This window comes from Mus musculus, chromosome 8 (genome assembly GCF_000001635.26).
Source record: "Mus musculus strain C57BL/6J chromosome 8, GRCm38.p6 C57BL/6J".
NCBI classification, from domain to species: Eukaryota; Metazoa; Chordata; class Mammalia; order Rodentia; family Muridae; genus Mus; species Mus musculus.
The window spans coordinates 41108694-41128840 of record NC_000074.6 but is presented as its reverse complement, the minus strand read 5'-3'; the positions used below and the strand labels follow the sequence as shown (position 1 = coordinate 41128840).

At 43.0% G+C, this 20147-nt stretch overlaps 1 protein-coding gene across 4 annotated transcripts in view; it reads left to right on the top strand.

Annotated features, from left to right (window-relative positions):
• Mtus1 (mitochondrial tumor suppressor 1) overlaps positions 1 to 20147 on the top strand; it is a 143072-nt gene that overhangs the window by 5143 nt on the left and 117782 nt on the right. Inside the window, exon 1 of one of the 4 annotated variants that reach the window (NM_001286413.1) lies at positions 14174 to 14301. The exons of the other annotated variants lie outside the window; for them this stretch is intronic. The gene's annotated coding sequence lies outside the window, so the exon portion shown is untranslated. Of the gene's footprint in view, positions 1 to 14173; positions 14302 to 20147 lie in introns of those variants that run through there. 4 annotated transcript variants of the gene reach the window in all.

The following is a 20147-nucleotide window of genomic DNA, read 5'->3' as shown; positions in this document are numbered from 1 at the left end:
TGAAGAAAAAGAGGATCTGGGAAATGGCTAAGCTAGCCTGAAGTCTTGTTTTATAAAAGCCTGCTTGACAAGCGTGCAGACTTTGGGTGCAGTCTCTATCCTTTGCTTAGGATGGTTCAGTATAATTAGGGATTGAATGTGACTTTCTTTGAAATGTTTGTTTCCAAGCCAAATTTCATAAAAGTTGATGGCAGTTACAGTTTTTGAAATGACTTCAGTGTTTCTTGAAATCAGCTTCCCTTTCTTGTGGGCATTTTTCCCATTATGGCACAAAGTATCGCCTTAGCTTGTTCACTTGGTCCAAGATAAAGAAAAAAAAGTGTGTATTTTGGGATGGCATATTTGGGGTTTTTATCTTTACTTTGTAGAAAAATACAGCAACATTTCTTTTCCTAGACAGTGAGCTAATTTGCTCTAGACTGTGTCTAAAGGTGCTTTACCTAATAGCCTCCAGAGTCCAGAAGTAGGAACATACGGAACGTTAACACAACAAACTCTTTGTCTATTAAGGCCAATCAGTTTACCTAGGATTAACTTAAAAACGATTTTGCTTTGAGGTTATGAAGCTAAATATAATCTTAAAGTCATTTTAAGTTTCTCATAAGCTGCCATTGTTTGCTTAGATATGTCATTGTATATGTGTGTGTGTGTGTGTGTGTGTGTGTGTGTGTGTGTGTGTGTGTGTGTATGTGTATGGGTGTGTGTGTGTAGACTGGGCAGGCTGATGAGCCTCAGTGAGCTGCTTTGGAAAAGATTTCTAGGTCATTGTATACATTAGTGTGCTTTTAATACAGGCTTGAACCTTGAAAAGAAATTGTGTTTTAAGCTTGATGCTGAACTTATTATACTGGAAGTATTAGTCTGAGAGTGGATTGATCGGTTACCCTGATCTCCAGTGAAACCATGCTAAGAAATTTTGTGTACTAAATTGGCCTTGAGAAAGACTCCAGGGGGTGGGGGGAGTATCTATACTTTAACAAGAAGAGGACTAAGTAAGGGTAAAGGTACATTCTTTTGTAAATAACCATGTGTCTGCCAGTGATTGCTAAGTCTGGACTGGTGGGAGTTAGCTTATCTTCTATGCCTTTTGTGCATTGCTTGCTAGCTTGGCAATATTTAACTTGGGTGTTATTTACACATTCACCAATTTGGAAGGAAAAAAATCAACATTTGTTCACTTTATTTCAGATAAGCAGTTTACAGGAGATGTTAGACAGTATTTGCTGTCACACAAGGGAAGGGATTAATTTTCATTTTGCTCATCTTGTACTATAAACAAATTGAGATTTTAATTATTTTTATCCTAAGAATATGAGTGTTTGCCTGAATTTGCACCGAGGTCAAAGGATGGCGTCAGATCCCCAGGTACTAGAGTTACAGATGGTTGTAAGTCACCATATGGGTGTTGGGAATCAAACCCTGGTCCTTTGGAAGAACAACTAGTGCTCTTAATCCCTGAGCCATTGCTCCGGGCCCTTGTAAAAATTTTTTTTGATGATTGTTAATGATTCATGGCATTATGTGGGTACCCCGTGTCTACTTAAAACATAACTCAGCCAGCTTGGTGGAATAAAAATAGTCGCCAACAGAGACCTAAGCAATCTAAGAGATATCATTCAAACATAGACACCCCCTCCTGTCTCCCCCATCTCTGTGAAACTGATTGAGTTGTATTTACTAGAATACTAGCTAAACTTGTACTATATATGTCTTACCTTTTATTATATAGTAGACTCCTACGTTGACATCATCTTATTCTTAGGCATGTTACATAGTTGAAATTTGTTTGCCTACCACTACTAACTTAATCCTGTAGATTCGAACTCGGGATTGCAGGAGGTCCAGCTTGCTGTTGAGTAACCAGGTTTGGAGACATGAAAAAAGAATGGGTTAGATAGGGCTGAGTCAGGATCTCTTGACTATGAAAACCGAGCTTGCTTTCATTAGGTGCTCAGTCTATAGAGTCCACATGTGGAACCAAGCCATTTATATGTGTAGTTGGAATTATTTTTTCCATGCTGTATTCTAGAGAAAAAGGCTCGAAGAAAATCCCTGCTGTTAAAATGCTGTATTTAGTTTTGACCAGTTTCAAGCCCTATTAGGAGCTCACCCTGTTGCCAGAACACTGCTAAGTAAAGGGACAGAGATTCAGAAGGGATTTGGCCTCAGTTCTCAGAGTGTGTTAGTATTTATGTTGCTACAAATACTCTCATTCTCATAAATTGTTTAACAAGTAATTTGTTATAGTCTCCACTATGTTGGAAACTATGTCTGTTGTCTTGAGCGAGGTTTGGTAAGAAATGTGGTATCTAAAGAATCTTTGCTGAGCTTAGTCACCCAGTTACTCAGGAGCCTGAGACACGAGGATTATAAATTCAAGGCCAGGCTATGCAAGCCAGTGAGCCCCTGCCTTGGAAGTAAAAGGATAAAGGTGAGATGGGAGTATTATTTATGGCTCAGTGGTAGAGCAGTTGCCTAATAAGTCTGCAGATCCTGCATTCAATCCCAAGATCCCACCCCCTGAAAATAGTTCCTTATTTCTTTTCTCTTATTTATTTCTTGAGACAAGAGTATCACTGTGTCAACTTGACTGGCCTGGAACTTGCTATGGAGACCAAGTTTGGCCTTGACCTCACCGAGAACCCTCTGATTCTGCCTCCACACTGCTGAGATTAAAGCCAGGTGCCACCACCTGCGGCACACATAGTTCTTAAAAAAAAAAAAAATTCTGTAGTGGCCAGTAGTTTTCCTCATTAGACATTTACTGGACACCGTGGCTACTCTTTCTTCTCTCCATGGTGTTCTACGTTACCTTTGGAAAGTGTTTTGACAATAGAGTTGAAACCTTAAAGTGCTGGGTGTATTTGGACTCTGTGGCCCTGATGCAACCTGGGATAATAAGTCGAGTTGGTGTGGGAATTTGTGGGTGCTTTCCCCAGTTCCTGATGCTAGAAGCCTTTAAGTCTGATGTTTATTTCCTTGGTATTTTTCTCCACTTTCTTCATCTACTTCTCTAGCCCTCCCCCCACCCCCAAAAGGATGCATCATTAGGTTGAGCCAAGTGTCGGAGAGCAGGAAGACGCAGACATTCCTATTAAAGTTCCTACGTAGTTACGAGGAGCCACTCTCGGAACATCTGGCACACCCACGTGCAAATACTTTTACAGAATTAATTCCACCTGTGATAATTTATTGTCTCCATGTGTGCAGACGGTCACAAGTTGACCATTTCTCTTGAATGGAGATTTGGACTTTTTTTTTTTTTCCTCTTTAGAGAGCTAGGTATTTACAATTTACAGAAGAATGCAGATGACATTGCAGTCTGAGAATTCTCTCCCTCCGATCACACTTAAGATTTGTGTGTAGTTTTTTCATTCCTATGGAACACTCTGTAGCTCATTAGAGTCTCTCATTATTGAACTTGATTTAAAACTTTTTTTTGTTTTGTTGTTGTTGTTTTTTTGTTTTGTTCTGTTTTGTTTTTTCGAGGCAGGGTTTCTCTGTGTAGCCCTGGCTATCCTGGAACTCACTTTGTAGACCAGGCTGGCCTTGAACTCAGAAATCTGCCTGCCTCTGCCTCGAAAAAAATAATTCCAACTACACATATAAATGGCTTGGTTCTACATGTGGACTCTATAAACTGAGCATCTAATGAAAGCAAATTCAGTGCTGGGATTAAAAGGCATGTGCCACCACCACCCGGCATGAAGTAGCTTCTTAGCCACTCTTTAGTGGCAAGTGCGGCTTCTCTTTCTGTTCTTTATGAATTAGCAATAATGAAATAAGTTATTTCCGCTGTTAGTTAGGTTTTGCTATCTCAACAGCAGCTATAAAACCTTGGAGAGACCTATTTTGTTATAGAGTTGGTAAAAAAAAAAATGTTATGGGAACCAGAACACCTGGAACGGGCATGGCATGTGTAATGGGAACCAAACACTGACTGGTCAGATAAAGCTGGATGCATAGCTCTCATCCTCTGTGTTAGTAGGGGATTTTTGTAAGTTATCTGAGGGATCGTGCATGTCTTTTGGGGTTATGCCATGGCAGCACCAAGTACTTAGAGCGTGACCAATAGGTGCTATTAAACCTACCCTAGTCTGTCTGAAATCTGCTGACTCATAGGTGGATGTGTAATCACCCTGACGAAGGTTTGGTGAAGGTGTTGCCTGGATCAGCTGATGCATTTGTGGGAATTAAACTCCAGGCACAAGAACCTGATACCTTTCTCCTTTTTCGAAAATAATTGGTTTACACGGAATATTTGACTTTTATTTATTCTTGGACTCCACTTTAATGGCCTCTTGGTTTTCTTTTGAGTGGTGAACTTGGTGAACTCCTGGTTTTTTCTTACATTTGAGCTGAATCTTTTCAATCAAGGCAGATACTTCCTTCTTTCATATAGGCTGTAAAACCATGTTGTTCATTTGCTGCCTGTACATTCTAAAAGTACTTAAAATTAAGTCATCACTTTGAACTTATGATATGTGTTGACTTTAAAGTACTCAAGACCCATCATCTCATATTTAGCCTTTAACTTAGTCCAAAATGTTCAGATTGAAGACTTTTTCTTTCTTTCTTTTTATTATTTTAAGACTTATTTATTTTTATGTTCACGAGTACACTGTAGCTGTCTTCAGACACACCAGAAGAGGGCATCAGATCAGATCCCATTACAAATGGTTGTGAGTCAACATGTGGTTGCTGGGAATTGAACTCAGGACATCTGGAAGAGCAGTCAATGCCCCTTAACTTCTGAGCCATCGTGAACGTTTTTGGGGACGCATGCCTTCCATCCATGCTGTTGGAAAACACCTTGGACCCAAAGCACATTAAGAACCTTTACATTTAGCGAGCATATCAGCCCTGTGTGTTGGGTATATCCAGTCATGAGAGCTATTTTATATAGAAGGAAACTGGGGACCAAAGCTTTTTGTCTGAAGGTGGCACTTACCCTTCCTTCCACTACAGTCCTATTGTAGTGGAATTCTGCTATTCCCAGTAATGAATTACTGGTGCTAGCACATTCGATATATTGGCATTTAAGTGAGATCAAAGTTATAAGATTATGTGGACATGTGAAAGTTAGGCAGCGTAAGTTAACTAGTCTTTAACTATTTTTCTATTCTTTAAGCACAGAATGTAAGAGGCAGGTGTATTTCTGAGTTCGAGGCCAGCCTGGTCTACAGAGTGAGTTCTAGGACAGCCAGGGCTACACAGAGAAACCCTGTCTTGAAAAACAAAAACAAAACAAAAATCAACCAAACAAACAAAAGCACAGAATGTAAAACAGAATGTTTAAGCGAGGTCCATGGTGCTATTTGTAGAGAGAGAGGCCTTCTGACAGCAGAAGGAAAGACTAACAAAAATCGAGAATCCTCTCCTTACTAAGGGCTCTGTGGGGTCCTAAGAAGCTGATCATTATTCAGTACTTAGACACCAGAGAAGAAAGGATCCAGTTTCAGAGGGCAGCAATAGGGCAGATCAAGCAGCCTGTCATGCTGCCCTAGAAATCAGACCTCTTTTGCCCCCGACTTCTCTGGATTGGGTGGATCCTATATCCCCTGACCGACCACCTTAAATATTCAAAAGATGACATAATTTGGGTAGAAATTTGCCCAACGTTATGAGAGATGGTAGAGAACAGCAGGTGACAAACCCATTGTGTCAGAACTGGAACTACACATTCTTCAGAAGATTCACTTCTCTTCCCACATGGGCATCTGGAGAATATGGGATTTGCTAATATCAGGATCAGAGATGCCAAACTCGAAGATAGCGGAGATTGTCAAGAAAAGTAAAGTCAGCCAGTTAACTAATTCAGTGACTAATGAGAAGAACCCCATTAATAGGTCCAGAGGCATAAAGCCCAGAGTATACTGAGTGACAGACTTCATATAGGTAAAGCTAGAAAAATTTAGATATAAATATTTACTGATATTTATAGACACCTTTTCAGATTGGACTGAGGCTTTCCCCACTAAACATAAAACTACATCCACGGTGACAAAGAAGCTCTTAAAGGATATACTGTCAAGGTATGGACTTCCTCAGATGATAGGGTCAAAAAATGGACCAGTTTTGTGTCCCAAACAAGTCAGAGACTAGCCAATATTCTGGGCATTGATTAGAAACTATGGTGCATATAGACCCCAGAGTTCAGGACAGGTAGAGAATGAACAGAACCCTAATAGAGACCTAAGAGACTGGCAATTCCTGAGTTAACTCTCCTTCCCTTATCTCTTTACCAGGTATGAAACTCTTCTTACCAGATGGGACTCACCCCTTTTGAAATCATGTTTGGGATACCCCCTCCCCAATTGTTCTTGACATAGAGGTAGGGGTCATTGCTGAGTTCAAAGATCACCAGTTGCTATATGATCTCAAAGGTGTCCAATGGGCTCATAAGCATGTTTGGCCTAAACTTCGTGTTCTCTATAAAACAGGTCCCCCTCCAGGCAGGGGTCATTAGAGCCTCATTAGAAAGATCCCTCCTTATCACCCTGGAGGTTGAGGGATTACAACATGGAATCCCTGACCCGTTTTCAGTTGAAGACAACCTAGACCAGTGGGAGGAAACTCAGTCTCAGGACTCCCCTCCTACCCCCCATCTCCCACTGATGGGGTCCCTATCCAAGGCCCAGGAACACCACAAGGACTGGACAATGAGAACCCTGATGATGGTCCAGTCCTTTCCAGTCACCAGTACCTCCAGGCCTGAGTTAGCTGAGTCATAAAGACATAGACCTGTTACTGTTTTCATGAGATTAGATAAACTTCAGGAAGACCCATGATTGGGCCTTCTAGTTACCAGAGAAGGGTGGGAATGAGAGGCCAAGCCTACTCCATCTTGGGACCAGCCTCCATCTTCAAGGAAAAAAAAAAAAGCCTTAGAACTTGACCAGCAGCAGAACCCAAGCTGCACCCACGTACCAGGAAGGAGAGAGTTACTCCCTAGCTACTTCCTAGCAACAGGTAGTCAAAGATTAGTCTGATGGTTTCAGATGTACTTTCAGACAGTTTGTGATTGTATATGGTCTTGCTTCAGAGCACCCACCTGTCCGCTTACAATAGACATTCAGTTAGATGCTTGCCAGGATAGACCCCCTCCCCCGATCCCCCACTTACTTCCATTTCCTTTAAAACCTTGTCCTGCTGAGGATTCCAGGCTGCTCCACCTTCCCTTCCTGTCCTTCTATGTCAGGGTTGGCTATGTCAGGGTTGGATTGGAGGAGAACCCAAGCCAGAGCTTGTAATAAAAGAGGTACCCTAATGCTATTACATTGGAAACTGTTCCTTGGTGGTCTTTTGGGGTTCACAAATACTTCCTGACACAACACTGCCGGTTGCAGCTCATAACAATAGATTGCAGAGGCAGCCGGATCTCTGTGCAGTTGAGGCTAGCCTGGTCTACATAGTGAGTTCCAGGTCAGCTGGAAACCCTGTCTTGAAACAAAACAGCAAATTCACTTCTATTTTTATTACTTTCTTTTCTGTCTCCAGTGCTTGGGATAGGGCTCTGCTGTGTAGACTAGGGTGATCTGGAGCTCAGTGAGCCTTCTGATTCGGCCTTGTGTGTGTTGGGTGATATACTCCACTGCTATAACATTTGGTAGTTTTCAGATTGCTTTTTCAAAAAGGTATAATACAATTCCGTAAGAATGACCATCCGAATCCCTTGTTTCCCATTTTGCAGATTAGCACTCCAACATCTTGGATGTTAACTCAAGGCTAATAGGTAGACTTTCCTGGACTATGTTTTTCTATGAAACCCCCGAATCCTTTTATTTTTGAGCTGTGCAGAGGTAGGAGATGATTGCAACGAGGAGGCAATCCTGGGTGAAAATTTAACTAGGAGGTGAGGGCTCGTGCCATCTAGAAGTGGAAGACGCTAATGTCCAAATAGCCCCAGTTATATCTGAGCCTCGGGCATGTCTTCTGGCCATAAAGATGATCGTGTCTTTCAAGTTCCTGCTGAGGAATGTACAGTGTTAAGACTTTCAAAGTAGGCCCTTTATAGAGAGTGGCTCTAACTTTGGCTGCACTGTGAGTTAGCTGTGTGCCAACGTTGCCCTTGTGTTCAAGATGGTTTATGGCCAATGGAAAGTCTGACAGGTAATCATTTTCATGAAAAGGGTACAGGAAGTTGCTGTTTAATAAAGGTTGGGAGGTATAAGGTGAGGTGCTGGTTTGCGTAACTACACATATATAAATGACATTTTTCAATTGGTCTTGGCATGGTTTAGATGGAAAATTATTTCCTTTTAGCCAAGTGGAGTTTGAAAAGCCGTGACAACTGCCCAGAGCTCCTGACTGAGAAGTTGTTCACGGTCATTTAGCACTATCAGGAAGAGATTTTAGTTTAGCCTTAAGCCCTGCTAACCCTCCTCATTGACCTTAATGAGCCTTCAGGTAATTTCTTTAATGAAGTGCATATCACTGACAAAAAGCAAGGGGTTTTTACAGGAGTCATTGCCCAAGCCCAACTGTGTAGCCTTTGAACATACCTGATCAGCACTGGGTACGCTCGGCTTGGTTTGAATTATTTACTTTGGTAAGTACAGTCATGTCTGTATTGGCTCCGTATTGTTTTGGAACCTGATGTGTTTCGACCAGTGCGGGTGTTTTCTGACTTCCATTTTAAAAAGGCCAGTTTTGATGAAATTGTGAAGATTGTTTATAACATGATACGATAGCCCCAAGACTAAAAACTGAAACTTGTTGATGTACTTCTACCTGAGTACTCAGGGTGTTTTACATGTCTAGTTGCTCAATAGGCTCTTGCAGAATGTTGTTGCCTTAGATTCCCAGAAGTCTATTGGCTGGTGTTTCTGGTTTGCTTTGGTTCAGGCTCTGGCTACAGGGGAGGGTCAAGGTGGAAATATCCAGTCTGGATCAGTAAAGCTTAGAATTTTGAATACGTAGAAGAACAGAGGCAATTCTTCAAGTGCGTCACGTGGGTAGGAAGGATTAGCTGGAAAATAGATTACAGAGAATGAGGACTAAGAGAAAAAAAGAAATCTGAGGTCCCCACATGAAGTAGTAGGTACGGTCCAGAAAATCCCACTGATGCTTATTGGTTGAATGCACTTTGAAAACAAATTAAGATAAAATTAAATCCCAGGAGATCAAGTGGGTGTGGTGGGTGTGTCGGTGCACACCTACAATCTCAGCACTCCAGAGGCTGAGGCAGAAGGATCTGATTTTGATTTCAGATTCATCCTGGTCTATATAGCAAGACCCAGTCTCTCAGTTTTGTTGAGTACATATTTGTGTAACCAATGCAGCAATCAGGACTTAAAACACCTCTTTTACTCTGGAAAGTTTTTCTGGCCAGATAAACAAGTTGTCAGCCTCTGGTCCTCAGAAATGTGAGGTTAGTAAGTTTGTCATACAAGGTTGTTAAAGTTACAGTAGTGTAGCTAACAGTGGTCAGGAAGTTTCCAAACACTTCTTTTAGCTCCAGACCAGTGCTGAGGTGGATCGAGTCTGTTTCATAGGTAAGGAAACTGAGGCCAGGAGCATGTTGGCCTCTGACCATAATGCAGACACACAGTTTGGTAGCCTCAAGAGTCACTACAGCTGCCGGCTTGTCCAGGTGGCTTTGGGGTCTGTGGCCACGTACACAGACTCGCCAAGTGTTGGATGAGGTTAAGGTAAGAGGGATGTGGAAAGAGATAGACTTTTGAGGTGGGCAGAGTGGTTAATTCCCATGGTCCCAGCTACTCAGGAAGCTAAGGTAGGAGCATGACTTGAGCCCAGGAGTGGTTCAGGGCCCTCTTAGATAGTAAGAAGACCCCCTCTAAAAAGCTTCACACATCTGAACTGAATTTCCTGCCTGTGGCTACCATGGTTTACGTCTGTACTTCTGGGTTAACCTTCCATAAATGGGAGGAGGAATGAGGACAGTGACTGTCACATGGTTTGTCTAAGGGACCATCAGCTTGAGTGTGCTTTCCTGCACGTGGATGTCATTAGCTCTGTGGAAGAGGTAGCTGCTGATGTCCCGGTCCCTGCCTCCCATGCTACTGCCTTTGGGCTGATGAGTGGACTGACAACGTGTCAGTCCCTTGGTGTGCTGGCCGCTGTGTTTACACAACTTTTCTCGGTGCTTCTGACATTCGAGAGCGTCACATCCTACTCAGCCCCATTCTACAGCCCTTGTGAGCAGAAGTAGGAAAGAATCTTTTTTTTTCTTCCTAAAAATTGTTTTTATTTTGTTTACAGAAGAAATATATATCCTGATACAAAACAGTGTATATGAGGTGGGTGACTTTCTAAGGGATCCCAAAATTGGTGTTGAGTTCTGGGTCTTCATGGGGTCATCTTGCATGTGCCCCCTCTAAATCCCCAAAGGCAGGCCTCCTTGTATGGTCCGCTCTGTCTGTGTATTTCTAGAGGGTGGGAGACTTCCTTCAGAGCTTTCCATTACCCTTTTACTTGAGCTCAGAGGTTCTAAATGAAGGTCTGTGAGCTGAGGGTGTTTGGCAGCAGCGTATTTACCAGGATGACTGATAGGTTCTTAAGTCAGTGTTTATAGAATCCAAGCTAAAGGAATACTTTGTATCTGCAGTTGGGCACTCCATTTTGTGCCAAAATGTCCTTCCTAATGTGGCAGTGGTTGAGTTTGGTTTAACATGTTCTCCACGGTGGTTTAAAAGCTGGTATGCCTGTGTCGCCCCTCCTGTGGCCAGGAGGGACAGTTCATGAGTACAGGAGATGAAAAAGGCTTCGAAGGGCTCACTGCACTGCCTCATCCCTAGGGAGCTGGCTACTCTACCACTGTCCTCTCCTCTGGCACAGCCAGGACGTCTCCTGAGGCACCCTGGGCGCTGGTCATGTCCACGATTCCAGCTTCTGTAATGTTTTCCTTGTACGCCCTGGCTTTCCTTATTGAAATGATGAATGATTTATTTATTTATTTATTTATTTATTTATTTATTTATTTATTTATTTATTTATTTATTTATTTTTGCTCCTTGAATGTGTCTCACTCACTACAGTGTCTCCAATCCTAGCCAGGGACTGTCTTAGAAAATCAAGCTTTTTTTTTTTTTTTTTTTTTTGACAGAATAAAAGCTTCAGTATGGAAAAGCCCCCTCTGCCACAGAGACGAGGAAATGGGCAGAATTGTTGTGCAAAGGAACTGAATTGGTGTGTAAAGGAACTGTGGGAGTCCAGAAATTGTTGGTCCCTTCAGGGCTGTTCTGAGTGTCATTGTGCAGCTTTCTGATTGGAGGTTCTCTCATGTGATACAAGTGACATAAGGTTGATTTCTTTTATTAAGAGAATACTTCTAGAGAAATGGACTTGGTCTGGGTTTCGACTATATCGTATTTATATGGTGGTGGGGAATGAAGCCAGGTGTGTTGGTACACACATATAATCCCAGCACTTAGGCTGGGCTGGGAGGCTAGCACATCAAGAGCTAGACCAATCTGGGCTGCATACAAGAAGCAAACAAGTGGAGAAGGGTTTTACTCTCAACAAGTCCACTTGGTTCTCCTGGCCAGCTCTCCTCTGAGAGCTAGGCTAGGAAATTAGCATCTCGGAGGAGAAATGTTAGTTTGTTCTGATGTAAAATCTTTTTACAGGATCAGAGTCATCCGGAGAAAGGCATGTGTGGATTGTTTATTTAAAAGGTTAGGGGTGAGCCAGGTGGTGGTGGTGGTCCATACCTTTAATCCCAGCATACAAGCGTCAGAGGCAGGGTGAGCTCAGAGTTTGAAGCTAGCCTGGTCTACATAGTGAGTTCCAGAACAGCCAGTGATATATGGAGAACACTCTGTCTAAAAGGCAAATGGATGGTAGTGGTGGGTAGGTGAGTGGGGATTAGAATATTAGATAGTTGGTGGCTCAGTGGGTGCGTAGCTCATTTTTCTCCTATCCTCGAGAGAGGATCCTTTCTGCCTGCCTCATCTGTCTTTGAATTATGAGCTGACCTTTCATGTCCCTAGGTCCCACAGATGTGTGAGATTAGGACTGATGTGGCCTTGGCCTTGGTGGTTTCAGAATTCAATGGCCACAGCTGAGATGGCCTTTCAGCATCCCTCTCTCCGAGTTGTTTCAGTCTAGGATTTATGGTCAAGAGTAGTTGTTGAGTTTTACGCTTTGATTGACTTCCACTTGTCAAGTGGCATTAAAGGCTGTCACATAACTAAGAGCTAAACTCAGACCATTTAATGGTGCTAAAGGCTTAGAGTTAAACCCTCAGAAATATGTGTCCAGTCAACAAAATCCATTCTAAATTACCAAATTGTTCTCATATTCCCACAGCATACATATTAAATACGTTTGCTTCATAAGATATTCTATCATGTATTCCTCCACGTCTCTCAAGGCCTAATTCTAAGATAGCAGTTGTTTCCCACTTCCGGCTCCCATTTAACAGATGCAAAAAGTAGCCACTACTGAGGCAGTGAGAAGGGAAGGGAGTGGACTTGGCTGGACATTTTGCTTCCTGAGGGCCATGGTTCCTTTGTTCTTCTAGAATACTTGCAGAGTTAGCAGTCTGAAGAAAACCCCAGCGTCAGAGGCAGTGGAGCACACCAGATAGGGAGAGAGTAAAGGTGCTCTGATGTCAGTGCCAGACTCCCAGAAGCAAATGCTACACCCCAGGGCCAGGAATGCTGAGCTCATACTTTGATACTATAGACCTGTGGGTTCGGAAATGTTAACATAGTTCTTCATAAAACCCAGATGAGGAATAAAGAAGAGGCTATTTTTATTTCAGACTGTGCTTGGAGGAAAGACGCATGGTGAGATACGCCTTCTCCATATATTTGGATATATTGCCCAAGAAATTATAGTTACAAGACTTAGTGCCCAGGCTGGTGGGATGGCTTGGCAGTTCAGAGCACCCATTGTTCTTGAGGGCTGGGTTCAATTCCCAACACTCCCATGGAGGCTCACAGCTGTGTGTAACTCTAGTCCAGGGTATGTAGTCAAGGCACACATGGTACACACACACATGTAGGTTAAACACCTATACATATCAAAAAGAAAAAAAAAGTGAAAACAAAGATATTTAGTTGTAGTTTGAGGGTAGTGGGTTTCCGTTTTGGTGTGTTGTTGTTTGGGGGTTGGTGAATCTAGGCCAGCCTGGATTCAGCTCGGCTTCAGCATCCCATGTGCTGGAAGTACAAGCGTGTGGTCTGGGTCTGGTGCTCTTTCACTTGTTCTCCTGAATCTTGTTATGGTTGTCGTCCATAGAGGTATGGCAGCAGGCTTAGTTTTCTAGAAGGCCTTTTCTAAATAGAAATGATAAAAAATATGTGGTTTTAAATAATGTAGTGGTTGGATCACTTAACACATCATCTTAGTATGTTTTTCATTTTTGAAGAATTTTCTTTGACCTTTGTCATTTTCAATATCCTTTCCAAGGCTAGTGTGTCAACATTGATAATAGACATGCCATCTCAAAAACAACAGTATCATATCGTTGAGGTCTAAACTTCCTGGCATATAGGTATGGAATCTCTATCCAAGAGCAATGACTCTTTGATCTGTGTTTGATGAAATTCTAGGCACTGTTTGCACATTCGAAATGGAGGCCCCGCCTCAGGTCTGGCTGGCTGAGGGTAGAGGGAGGTTAGCTATGGCTGACATCCAAGCTGGCTGGCTGACTTCGGAGTGTTCTCCCCTGGAGCCTGAAGGAGATTCTTGTGCTAGCTGGGGGTTTCTCTCTGTAGACTGTCCTCAGGATTATCTAGGGGCAGCTCAAGAATCGGAGAGGAGCCACTGGCCTAAAAATAACCCTTGCTTACAATGAGCATCTACCTGGCACAGATCCACCCGCTGCCACAGAGCAGTCGCACTGGGAAAGGAAGCAAGCAAGCACAGACTGGCGTGCAGGGGGCGGGGCCTCCGTGTTCCCTTCCGGGTTCTCAAAGAGAGGTGAAAGTTTGAATGGTTTATTTTTGAAAAGAGCTTAGAAATAGTAAATATTTAGGTAATTTTACGGTAGTAGGCTTAGTTCTAGAGGATTCTTATTTACAAGAAATTCTTTTGTATTTCAAGTTAATCCCAGGATAAGTGTGAGGGCTTGAAATGTTAACTTGTCTTTTTCTCACATTGCCTGGGGACACAGTGAAGCATTGTTCGGGCCATGCGGACAATAGGATGTTTAGACAAAGGTTCACCCGTGCGCTGGCGATGGAAGATTCTGAGGAGATGTTTGAACATTCGTTCTCAGGAGACTTTAGGTGCTGTGTGGTACATACTTTCTTTTGAACACGTATGGATTTCAAGACCAGTGAAACAGGACTGTCTCCCAGCTGTCAGAGTAGCTGGAAGTCTGACTAGGTGAGAGGGGAGAGGATGTAGGAGTGGATGATTGATGGGGAATTGTGCCGTGGATGTCAGGCTCCGCAAGTGGGCAGTGGAAGCTCACTTGGGGACGGCCCAGTAGTGCCTAGCCTTTGGCAGTATTTGTCACCTGTAGTTCAAAGGGTAATTATGGTTTGTGTTAGTCAGCTTTTCACCACTATAATGAAATGCTTCAGGTGGCAAATCTAGTCTTGGCTCATGGTTTTGAAGGTTCCTGGCCCCAAACAGGTGACCCCTTATTTTTCACATCTGACTCGCATGGCGGTATGTCATAGGTTGTGGCAGTAGCTCAAGGCAGGGCGAATAGAGCACAAGCTGGGAAATACAGAGAAGGAAATGCAATGGGATCCCATAATGCCTTTAGGGACCCGCTCCAATAACAGAATATGCCCCCTCCCACCCCAGGTCCCAAGTCTTGAAGGGCCACAGCATCTCCCAGTATTGTTGTCTGGGGACTAAGTTTTTGATACATGGGCCGGTGGGGGTGGGGGGTGGGGCACTCATCGAACCTTGTTGTTTAAAGTCAGCCAGTCCCTTTTTATCATGAGTGTGGTGGGAGGCCATGAGTAAGCTTAAAGGCATTGCAATCAAAAGGATCGGTTGAGTTATGTGGTGGAGGGCATATTTTGTAAGGAGACATGGAGATAAGAGCTTGACATTTCTGTCTAGGAGACAGACAGGGGCGGTTTGTGCCAGAGCATATTAGAGAAGGTGAGAAATAGTTACAAGTAGAGCTATATATTTTTTTAAAAATGTCTTTGGGGATGTATTTTGATTGCTTTGGGGTAAAAGGAAAGGAGGCGATTTAATGCTGCCTCCTGTGGGTTTGGCCCTGCCTACCTGAGTCAAATGATCTACCTTGGAGCACCTGAGAAGACACTTGGCTGGCGTCCAGAGGCAGAGGACGCATTTACTTTGAGGTGACTGTTAAATGCAAACTTTCATGTTAAATCACAGTATTCAAGAGTTCTAAGGGAGGGTCAGGGCTCCAGAAGGGAGGTTTGAGAAGAGTCTCCGGCAGTTGTTGGCCAAAGACATTTTGGAGAGAAACAGTAGCAAACCTGAGACCGGGTGAAGGAAGTGCCTTGAACTCGGCCTCCATAGTGTCGAGGGTTTGCTTAGCCAGCCAGGGTTAGCCGTCTGAGGGATCTCTGAGTATGTTCCTTTATAACCTTGGACAAGCATAGAAAAGAAATCAGCAAACCTTTGAAAAGCAATGGGACATGGGATTTAGTTAAGTTTGGGCAATCTTCTCTTCGGGGAAATAAATATATTTGGTAATCATTGTTTTGAATATTAGCAGTGTGTGCAGGCACTGCAAATCGTTTAGTACCTAAGACTCAAAATGACTCTGACTTCTTAGGTACTGGTTATAATACAGTTAAGGATCCCCATTCTCAAGGACTCCTCCTTAGATGGCCTTTTGCCCCAGGCAAGGGCTATTTTTGATTTATGAACTTGGTATATCTGGAACTAACTTTAAAAACCCAACCTTCTGGGCACACCCATTGGATTTTTAGTTACTCAAATAATTTGAGGCTTGAAGGCCCACCTTTAATCCACTTCTCTTGGGGTAGGAAGCCCCGCCTTTAGCCTGGGCCCCACCTTCTTGTGGCAGCCTATGTAAAGGACAGGGAAGGAAGAGGATTTGCTTTTTGTTTGCCCACATGATGGCTAGCAAGTTTATTTAGAGTCCACTTCTTCAGGATTCCAGAGCACACTGAAGGCCAGTTGAGATGCCCAACCTTCGGGACGGAATAGTTGCTGCATTCTTGACTTTCCACCTGGAGACAACCATTGTTGGAATAATTGGATCATAACCCGTAAGCCAATCTAATACATCTTGTAATTTATTAGTTCTATTTTTCTAGAGAACCCTGGCTAATAGATGGCACTATTCCGGAGTATTTAACTATAGCTTCAGATAAGCATCTTGTAGGTAGTGACTGTTGACATATGACACGTTTAGAAGCCGCGATTTGCTATCTATTCCTCAGGTCTGAGGTAAGTGTGTGGCTTGCAGAGTGGCCTTCGCTGTCCCTCATATTCATGCTATAGTCAGGGTACATGTTTTTCTGCTATAGCCATAATCTAGCTATATTCTGTCCATCTTCTTCCCTTATATGGATTTCTGATGGAATGCTTACCCAAAGATTGGTGCTTAATATATTTCATAAGCAAATATCATGCAGCATTAGAAAGAAAATGTCCTAGAGGTACCCAAGAAGCCTTGGTTTGGGTTCTAACTAAGCTCAGTGTCTTATTTATTGATACTTATTGACATGTAGCAAAATTTGCACCCCTTTGGCATACCTTATTATCCTTGGACTTGATTTCTCTACTTTTCTTTTTTCTCTCTTCTTTCTTTCCTCCCCTCTTTCCTTTGTTCTTACCTTTCAATGTGGTCTTTGTCTTAGTTTGGGTTTTACGGCTGTGAGCAGACACCATGACCATGGCAACTCTTCTAAGGACAACATTTAATTGGGTCTGGTTTACAGGTTCAGAAGTTCAGTCCATTATCATCAAGGCAGGAGCATGGTGGAGGAGGAGCTGAGAGGTCTACATCTTGTAGACAGCAGGGCCACAACGACTTCAACAAGGCCAAGGTCACTCCACCCAGTAGTGCCACTCCCTGGGCCAAGCATATACAAACCATCGCAGTCTTGCTGTACAGCCTAGGCTAGCTCAGACAGGGGATTATACCTCAGCCTTGTGAGGGCTGAGAATATAGACCTATACCACCATGCCTGGAAAGTTCACTGAGTTTTGATATAAATGATAAATGTCTGTGTGTGATATGTGTGTGTGTGTGTATATGTGTACATGTATAAATGTATATATACACACATACATATATGTATTTGTAATCACCAAACGCACATGCACACAGACAGATGAATACACAAAGGTATTTCCATCAAACTAGAAAGTTTCTTTGTGTCTCTTTGTTCAGCTCTCCCCACCCCCTTTCCCAAACAAACATTGATTCTGTTCTTTAAATGGGATTATATAGCACGTAGCCTTTTGTATGTGGCATCTTTCACTTAGCATGTATTTTAGATATTCATGTATCAGTATTTTGTTTTTTTTATTGACTGGCACTTCATTATACGGATGTGCCTTGGTTTAATTGTTTGCAGTGATGGGTATTTGGGTCATTCCCCTCCACCCTTGCAAATTGGTTTTCTCATCCTGTTCTAACTCAGAATACACAAGAAATTAAAGCATCAGTATCATAGTCGTCCTACCCCCAGTTCACATCGGGTGACTTCCATTTCCCATGTACTGTGCCTGTGAGCATTTTACATGATGATAACTGTGGGACAAAGGTATTTTTTTCCAGTTGTCTCATGAATTGCAGAGTTATTAAGTAGTTGTATTTCCTTGCGTTTCTGCATTAAAAATTTATAATTACTTTTATCATTTAATTTTTAAATCTTTGCAGTTGTCCAAAGCTATGTTTCAAGTCCTTTGTTCAAAGTTTTTGTTAAGATAAATTCCTAACCGTTTGCTTAAGAGTTACTGAAACAATAGAAATCGATTCAAGTGAATGGTCAAAACATGGTTAAGTGTCACAGGGCTGTGTGCTGTTTCTTAGAACTGTGTGTCCACAAGTTAGTCACGAGCCAAGTTAGTTAAGCAATCATCCCTTTGTTGTTTTTCATTTCTGAATTTCTCAGTACATTGGTCCCATTCTTATCTTTCCTTTTCTGCTTCTGGGTACCTGAAGAAAGGTGGTCGTGCATAGGGAATGGGACTTGCATGTTCTTCAGCTCCTTGGATGTACTGACCCTGGCCAGCTGTCTCTAATCTAGTGTTATGGAGAGAAAGATCTGATTTGAGGTAGTAAAGACAAATATACTAGTATGTGACTTACTGAATCCACATTCAAAAAGTTTACATATTATTAAACAAAACTTCACTTTCTTTTCTGGTTATTGAATTTGCTTTTCAAAATGGTGATTACAATTTGTCTCTGTACTGAATTATTACTATGGTTTTGAGAAAGGATATCTCGGGCTGGTGAGATGGCTCAGTGGGTAAGAGCACCCGACTGCTCTTCCGAAGGTCCGGAGTTCAAATCCTAGCAACCACATGGTGGCTCACAACCATCCATAACGAGATCTGACTCCCTCTTCTGGAGTGTCTAAAGACAGCTACAGTGTACTTACATATAATAAATAAATCTTTAAAAAAAAAAAGTCAAGAGAAAGGATATCTCTATGCTGTCCCTTGAACTCCTGTGCTCAGGAAAACTCCTGCCTTAGCATGATGCTTAGCTCTAGCTATGTAAGTATATGTGCATGCACATCTCTCTCTCTCTCTCTCTCTCTCTCTCTCTCTCTCTCTCTCTCTCTCTCTCTCTCTCATGGTTTTTCGAGACAGGGTTTCTCTGTATAGCTCTGGCTGTCCTGGAATTCACTTTGAGGACCAGGCTGGCCTTGAACTCAGAAATCCGCCCACCTCTGCCTCCCGAGTACTGGGATTAAAGGCGTGCGCCACCACTCCCGGCTTTCTCTCTTTCATATATTACATAGCTACCACAGTTTCCCCCTCTCTTCTCCCAGTCCCACCCCCCAAACCTCTTCTCTATCCCAGAACCATTTCTCCTTCATTTTCCATCAGAAATGAACAGGTCTTCAGGGATATCATGGCATAACAGGTTACAATAAGACTAGGCACAAGCTCTGATATCAAGGCTGGATGAGGCAGCTCAGAAGGAGGAACAGGGTCCCAAGAGCAGGTGAGTCAGAGGCTTCTCCTACTCCCACTGTTAGGAGTCCTACAAGAACACTCATCTACACAACTACAGCTTATGCACAAGACTTAGGTCAGACCCATATAGACTCCCTGGTTGTCACTTTAGTCTGTGTGCTTATGAGCACTGATTTGTTGATTCTGTGGGCTGGGTTCTTATGGTATCTTTGGCCCCTCTGGCTCCTACATTCCTTCCCCCACTCCCTCTTCCTCAGGATTCCACCTGATGTTTGACTATGGGTCTCTTCATCTGCTTCTATCACTTGCTAGATGAAGCCTGTCTGATGACTATTATGCTAGGCTTCTGTCTACAAGTATAACAGAAGATCATTAGAAATGTTTGGTCCTTTCCTGGGTCTCTAGACTACCCAGCCTCTGGTGCTGGCCTCGCAGGCACTTGTCAGTCATGGATTCCCTCTCATGTCATGGATCTCAAGTTGGACCAGTTATTGGTTGACCACTCCCACAAGTACTGTACCACCTTTACCCCAGTACACCTAGGAGGCTGGACAAATTGTAGGTCAAAAGTTTCATGTCTGGGTTGGTATTTCAGACCCTCCACTGGAAGTCTTTCCAGGTTACAGAAGATTGCTGGTTCAGGCTTCATATCTCCCATTACTAGAAATCTCTGCTAGAGTCACCCTTGTAGATTCTAGGGAGTTTCCACTGCACTAGGTTTCTATCTTGTCCCCTAAATGTGCGCCCTCCCAAAATTCCAGTCATCTGTCCAAGAACTCTCTTCCTGCTGGGCGTGGTGGAGCATGCCTTTAATCACAGCACTCAGGAGGCAGAGGCAGGCGGATTTCTGAGTTCCAGGCTAGCCTGTTCTACAGAGTGAGTTCCAGGACAGCCAGGGCTATAAAGAGAAACCCTGTCTCGAAAGCCCCCCCCCCCAAAAAAAACTCTCTTCCTCCATTCCCACATCCCTCTCATCACCTGCCCCCAGTCCACCCATGAAATCTATCCTATTTTACTTTCTCCGATCTGTGGTTCCCCTTTGATCTCTCCTTGTTACTTAGCTTCTCTGGGTCTGTGGATATAACACAATTATCCTTTATTTGATG